The 8,322-nt window shown below is 41.3% G+C and overlaps 1 pseudogene; it reads right to left on the bottom strand.

The window, feature by feature from the left end:
- Window positions 1-4,973: 4,973 nt before the first annotated feature.
- On the bottom strand, window positions 4,974-5,076 carry LOC130296114 (U2 spliceosomal RNA; annotated as a pseudogene).
- Between the last annotated feature and the right edge of the window lie 3,246 nt (window positions 5,077-8,322).

Genomic DNA, 8,322 nt, shown 5'->3' on the forward strand with positions numbered 1-8,322 from the left:
TGGGTGCAACAATCTTTCAATGGGGAATAGCCGCACTGAGTTTGTCAAGTGCACCCATGTTTGCAACTCCAACAATACACACATATGTATGTATGTATGTATGTGTGTATGTGTGTATGTGTGTATGTGTGTATGTGTGTATGTATGTCTATCTATCTATCTATCTATCTATCCACCCATCTATCTCTATATATATTTATCTCTCTCTCTCTATATGTATATATATATATATATATATATATATATAATTTTTTTTTCTTTTAAATATATATATATATATATATATATATATATATATATATGTATATACATATAGAGAGAGAGAGAGAGAGATGGAAATACTTTTTTAAACATGTTTTCACCTCATTTTTACCTTCTTTTTTTCTTCTCTCCATGTTTTCCTTCTTTCCTATGCTGCTGCTTCTTATTTTTCTTCTTTTTCAGACCCTATCATTGCACTATTGCTTATTCAATACCACCAGCAGATGGAGACACTATATTACAACATTAGTTGTGAGCAGCAGTTTGTACAAACAAATGCCTCATAGCTGATGTCCTATCCACCTATGCACATAGGCACCACCTATTGTCTATTGCCTGCAGTATGGGCCCACTGGACTAGCCAGCAAGCAGCTGCAGCAAATAAACAGATAGTCTTTCTTTCCAACACTGAAACCTGGTGGTGCATTTAATATATGCTATCAGATAGGGGACATATCAGATATTAAACTGATATAAACAGACACCACATTTGATACCAGCCAAAAGGAAGGATGAGAAGTGATAACTGTGAAAGGGGAGGAACCAACGCTGTCCCCTTCACATGCACCATCATTACTTGTAGGAAGGGAGGCTGGCTGGCAGCCTCCCATACACACTCTGGCTGGGTGGCAGTCACCCACCAGTACACACAGCAGACCCTAAACCCATATCATTATTGCTAAGCAGGAAGATGGGAGTCCATTTCACTCTGATGGACCATTTTTAAATGCAATCCATAACCTGGCTTTGGCAGGAACCCTTCTTACTCCTCCTACTTGCATTTGATACTGGGTTTAGGATCTGCATAGGAAACACACACACACACACACACACACTTACCTGTGTTGCCTGCTGACGCCTCCTTGGCTGTCCCCAAACGGTATAAAACCAACAGGCACGGGAAGCTGTAAGGATAGAGGACATACCTGCATCCTATTGGACTCACTTGTCTTGGTTAAATCCAACTTATTTGACAACCTATGGTGCTGCTACTTCTGCTCATGGCAGTGCTGCTTCTGACAAGGCTGTTCTTTGGTGGGCCTAGGCGACATCACAATCTCCATGGTTACATACACAACAAAGGTCAGATGTTGTTTACACCTGGCCATGCCAGTGGTATTGAGTAGCATATCCCAGTGCTAAGGGTCCTGGGTGCAACAATCTTTCAATGGGGAATAGCCGCACTGAGTTTGTCAAGTGCACCCATGTTTGCAACTCCAACAATACACACATATGTATGTATGTATGTATGTATGTGTGTATGTGTGTATGTGTGTATGTGTGTATGTGTGTATGTGTGTATGTGTGTATGTGTGTATGTGTGTATGTGTGTATGTATGTCTATCTATCTATCTATCCACCCATCTATCTCTATATATATTTATCTCTCTCTCTCTCTCTCTCTATATGTATATATATATATATATATATATATATATATAATTTTTTTTTCTTTTAAATATATATATATATATATATATATATATATATGTATATACATATATAGAGAGAGAGAGATGGAAATACTTTTTTAAACATGTTTTCACCTCATTTTTACCTTCTTTTTTTCTTCTCTCCATGTTTTCCTTCTTTCCTATGCTGCTGCTTCTTATTTTTCTTCTTTTTCAGACCCTATCATTGCACTATTGCTTATTCAATACCACCAGCAGATGGAGACACTATATTACAACATTAGTTGTGAGCAGCAGTTTGTACAAACAAATGCCTCATAGCTGATGTCCTATCCACCTAGGCACATAGGCACCACCTATTGTCTATTGCCTGCAGTAGGGGCCCACTGGACTAGCCAGCAAGCAGCTGCAGCAAATAAATAGATAATCTTTCTTTCCAACACTGAAACCTGGTGGTGCATTTAATATATGCTATCAGATAGGGGACATATCAGATATTAAACTGATATAAACAGACACCACATTTGATACCAGCCAAAAGGAAGGATGAGAAGTAATAACTGTGAAAGGGGAGGAACCAACGCTGTCCCCTTCACATGCACCATCATTACTTGTAGGAAGGGAGGCTGGCTGGCAGCCTCCCATACACACTCTGGCTGGGTGGCAGTCACCCACCAGTACACACAGCAGACCCTAAACCCATATCATTATTGCTAAGCAGGAAGATGGGAGTCCATTTCACTCTGATGGACCATTTTTAAATGCAATCCATAACCTGGCTTTGGCAGGAACCCTTCTTACTCCTCCTACTTGCATTTGATACTGGGTTTAGGATCTGCATAGGAAACACACACACACACACACATACAAGCACACACTTACCTGTGTTGCCTGCTGACGCCTCCTTGGCTGTCCCCAAACGGTATAAAACCAACAGCCACGGGAAGCTGTAAGGATAGAGGACATACCTGCATCCTATTGGACTCACTTGTCTTGGTTAAATCCAACTTATTTGACAACCTATGGTGCTGCTACTTCTGCTCATGGCAGTGCTGCTTCTGACAAGGCTGTTCTTTGGTGGGCCTAGGCGACATCACAATCTCCATGGTTACATACACAACAAAGGTCAGATGTTGTTTACACCTGGCCATGCCAGTGGTATTGAGTAGCATATCCCAGTGCTAAGGGTCCTGGGTGCAACAATCTTTCAATGGGGAATAGCCGCACTGAGTTTGTCAAGTGCACCCATGTTTGCAACTCCAACAATACACACATATGTATGTATGTATGTGTGTATGTGTGTATGTGTGTATGTGTGTATGTATGTCTATCTATCTATCTATCTATCTATCCATCTATCCATCTATCCATCTATCCACCCATCTATCTCTATATATATTTATCTCTCTCTCTCTATATGTATATATATATATATATAAATAATTTTTTTTTCTTTTAAATATATATATATATATATATATATATATATATATATATGTATATACATAGAGAGAGAGAGAGAGATGGAAATACTTTTTTAAACATGTTTTCACCTCATGTTTACCTTCTTTTTTTCTTCTCTCCATGTTTTCCTTCTTTCCTATGCTGCTGCTTCTTATTTTTCTTCTTTTTCAGACCCTATCATTGCACTATTGCTTATTCAATACCACCAGCAGATGGAGACACTATATTACAACATTAGTTGTGAGCAGCAGTTTGTACAAACAAATGCCTCATAGCTGATGTCCTATCCACCTATGCACATAGGCACCACCTATTGTCTATTGCCTGCAGTAGGGGCCCACTGGACTAGCCAGCAAGCAGCTGCAGCAAATAAACAGATAATCTTTCTTTCCAACACTGAAACCTGGTGGTGCATTTAATATATGCTATCAGATAGGGGACATATCAGATATTAAACTGATATAAACAGACACCACATTTGATACCAGCCAAAAGGAAGGATGAGAAGTGATAACTGTGAAAGGGGAGGAACCAACGCTGTCCCCTTCACATGCACCATCATTACTTGTAGGAAGGGAGGCTGGCTGGCAGCCTCCCATACACACTCTGGCTGGGTGGCAGTCACCCACCAGTACACACAGCAGACCCTAAACCCATATCATTATTGCTAAGCAGGAAGATGGGAGTCCATTTCACTCTGATGGACCATTTTTAAATGCAATCCATAACCTGGCTTTGGCAGGAACCCTTCTTACTCCTCCTACTTGCATTTGATACTGGGTTTAGGATCTGCATAGGAAACACACACACACACACACACACACACACACATACAAGCACACACTTACCTGTGTTGCCTGCTGACGCCTCCTTGGCTGTCCCCAAACGGTATAAAACCAACAGCCACGGGAAGCTGTAAGGATAGAGGACATACCTGCATCCTATTGGACTCACTTGTCTTGGTTAAATCCAACTTATTTGACAACCTATGGTGCTGCTACTTCTGCTCATGGCAGTGCTGCTTCTGACAAGGCTGTTCTTTGGTGGGCCTAGGCGACATCACAATCTCCATGGTTACATACACAACAAAGGTCAGATGTTGTTTACACCTGGCCATGCCAGTGGTATTGAGTAGCATATCCCAGTGCTAAGGGTCCTGGGTGCAACAATCTTTCAATGGGGAATAGCCGCACTGAGTTTGTCAAGTGCACCCATGTTTGCAACTCCAACAATACACACATATGTATGTATGTATGTATGTATGTGTGTATGTGTGTATGTGTGTATGTGTGTATGTGTGTATGTGTGTATGTATGTCTATCTATCTATCTATCTATCTATCCATCTATCCACCCATCTATCTCTATATATATTTATCTCTCTCTCTATATGTATATATATATATATATATATATATAATTTTTTTTTCTTTTAAATATATATATATATATATATATATATATATGTATATACATAGAGAGAGAGAGAGAGATGGAAATACTTTTTTAAACATGTTTTCACCTAATTTTTACCTTCTTTTTTTCTTCTCTCCATGTTTTCCTTCTTTCCTATGCTGCTGCTTCTTATTTTTCTTCTTTTTCAGACCCTATCATTGCACTATTGCTTATTCAATACCACCAGCAGATGGAGACACTATATTACAACATTAGTTGTGAGCAGCAGTTTGTACAAACAAATGCCTCATAGCTGATGTCCTATCCACCTAGGCACATAGGCACCACCTATTGTCTATTGCCTGCAGTAGGGGCCCACTGGACTAGCCAGCAAACAGATGCAGCAAAGAAACAGATAATCTTTCTTTCCAACACTGATACCTGGTGGTGCATTTAATATATGCTATCAGATAGGGAACATATCAGATATTAAACTGATATAAACAGACACCACATTTGATACCAGCCAAAAGGAAGGATGAGAAGTGATAACTGTGAAAGGGGAGGAACCAACGCTGTCCCCTTCACATGCACCATCATTACTTGTAGGAAGGGAGGCTGGCTGGCAGCCTCCCATACACACTCTGGCTGGGTGGCAGTCACCCACCAGTACACACAGCAGACCCTAAACCCATATCATTATTGCTAAGCAGGAAGATGGGAGTCCATTTCACTCTGATGGACCATTTTTAAATGCAATCCATAACCTGGCTTTGGCAGGAACCCTTCTTACTCCTCCTACTTGCATTTGATACTGGGTTTAGGATCTGCATAGGAAACACACACACACACACACACACACATACAAGCACACACTTACCTGTGTTGCCTGCTGACGCCTCCTTGGCTGTCCCCAAATGGTATAAAACCAACAGCCACGGGAAGCTGTAAGGATAGAGGACATACCTGCATCCTATTGGACTCACTTGTCTTGGTTAAATCCAACTTATTTGACAACCTATGGTGCTGCTACTTCTGCTCATGGCAGTGCTGCTTCTGACAAGGCTGTTCTTTGGTGGGCCTAGGCGACATCACAATCTCCATGGTTACATACACAACAAAGGTCAGATGTTGTTTACACCTGGCCATGCCAGTGGTATTGAGTAGCATATCCCAGTGCTAAGGGTCCTGGGTGCAACAATCTTTCAATGGGGAATAGCCGCACTGAGTTTGTCAAGTGCACCCATGTTTGCAACTCCAACAATACACACATATGTATGTATGTATGTATGTATGTGTGTATGTGTGTATGTGTGTATGTGTGTATGTGTGTATGTGTGTATGTATGTCTATCTATCTATCTATCTATCTATCTATCCATCTATCCACCCATCTATCTCTATATATATTTATCTCTCTCTCTCTATATGTATATATATATATATATATATATAATTTTTTTTTCTTTTAAATATATATATATATATATATATATATATATATATATGAATATACATAGAGAGAGAGAGATGGAAATACTTTTTTAAACATGTTTTCACCTCATTTTTACCTTCTTTTTTTCTTCTCTCCATGTTTTCCTTCTTTCCTATGCTGCTGCTTCTTATTTTTCTTCTTTTTCAGACCCTATCATTGCACTATTGCTTATTCAATACCACCAGCAGATGGAGACACTATATTACAACATTAGTTGTGAGCAGCAGTTTGTACAAACAAATGCCTCATAGCTGATGTCCTATCCACCTAGGCACATAGGCACCACCTATTGTCTATTGCCTGCAGTAGGGGCCCACTGGACTAGCCAGCAAGCAGCTGCAGCAAATAAACAGATAATCTTTCTTTCCAACACTGAAACCTGGTGGTGCATTTAATATATGCTATCAGATAGGGGACATATCAGATATTAAACTGATATAAACAGACACCACATTTGATACCAGCCAAAAGGAAGGATGAGAAGTGATAACTGTGAAAGGGGAGGAACCAACGCTGTCCCCTTCACATGCACCATCATTACTTGTAGGAAGGGAGGCTGGCTGGCAGCCTCCCATACACACTCTGGCTGGGTGGCAGTCACCCACCAGTACACACAGCAGACCCTAAACCCATATCATTATTGCTAAGCAGGAAGATGGGAGTCCATTTCACTCTGATGGACCATTTTTAAATGCAATCCATAACCTGGCTTTGGCAGGAACCCTTCTTACTCCTCCTACTTGCATTTGATACTGGGTTTAGGATCTGCATAGGAAACACACACACACACACACACACACACACACATACAAGCACACACTTACCTGTGTTGCCTGCTGACGCCTCCTTGGCTGTCCCCAAACGGTATAAAACCAACAGCCACGGGAAGCTGTAAGGATAGAGGACATACCTGCATCCTATTGGACTCACTTGTCTTGGTTAAATCCAACTTATTTGACAACCTATGGTGCTGCTACTTCTGCTCATGGCAGTGCTGCTTCTGACAAGGCTGTTCTTTGGTGGGCCTAGGCGACATCACAATCTCCATGGTTACATACACAACAAAGGTCAGATGTTGTTTACACCTGGCCATGCCAGTGGTATTGAGTAGCATATCCCAGTGCTAAGGGTCCTGGGTGCAACAATCTTTCAATGGGGAATAGCCGCACTGAGTTTGTCAAGTGCACCCATGTTTGCAACTCCAACAATACACACATATGTACGTATGTGTGTGTGTGTGTATGTGTCTGTCTGTCTGTCTGTCTGTCTGTCTGTCTGTCTGTCTGTCTGTCTGTCTGTCTGTCTGTCTGTCTGTCTGTCTGTCTGTCTGTCTGTCTGTCTGTCTGTCTGTCTGTCTGTCTGTCTGTCTGTCTGTCTGTCTGTCTGTCTGTCTGTCTGTCTGTCCACCCATCTATCTCTATATAACTGTGAAAGGGGAGGAACCAACGCTGTCCCCTTCACATGCACCATCATTACTTGTAGGAAGGGAGGCTGGCTGGCAGCCTCCCATACACACTCTGGCTGGGTGGCAGTCACCCACCAGTACACACAGCAGACCCTAAACCCATATCATTATTGCTAAGCAGGAAGATGGGAGTCCATTTCACTCTGATGGACCATTTTTAAATGCAATCCATAACCTGGCTTTGGCAGGAACCCTTCTTACTCCTCCTACTTGCATTTGATACTGGGTTTAGGATCTGCATAGGAAACACACACACACACACACACACACATACAAGCACACACTTACCTGTGTTGCCTGCTGACGCCTCCTTGGCTGTCCCCAAACGGTATAAAACAAACAGCCACGGGAAGCTGTAAGGATAGAGGACATACCTGCATCCTATTGGACTCACTTGTCTTGGTTAAATCCAACTTATTTGACAACCTATGGTGCTGCTACTTCTGCTCATGGCAGTGCTGCTTCTGACAAGGCTGTTCTTTGGTGGGCCTAGGCGACATCACAATCTCCATGGTTACATACACAACAAAGGTCAGATGTTGTTTACACCTGGCCATGCCAGTGGTATTGAGTAGCATATCCCAGTGCTAAGGGTCCTGGGTGCAACAATCTTTCAATGGGGAATAGCCGCACTGAGTTTGTCAAGTGCACCCATGTTTGCAACTCCAACAATACACACATATGTATGTATGTATGTGTGTATGTGTGTATGTGTGTATGTGTGTATGTATGTCTATCTATCTATCTATCTATCTATCCACCCATCTATCTCTATATATATTTATCTCTCTCTCTCTCTCTATATATATATATATATATATATATATATATA

This window comes from Hyla sarda, chromosome 11 (assembly GCF_029499605.1).
Source record: "Hyla sarda isolate aHylSar1 chromosome 11, aHylSar1.hap1, whole genome shotgun sequence".
NCBI lineage: Eukaryota > Metazoa > Chordata > Amphibia > Anura > Hylidae > Hyla > Hyla sarda.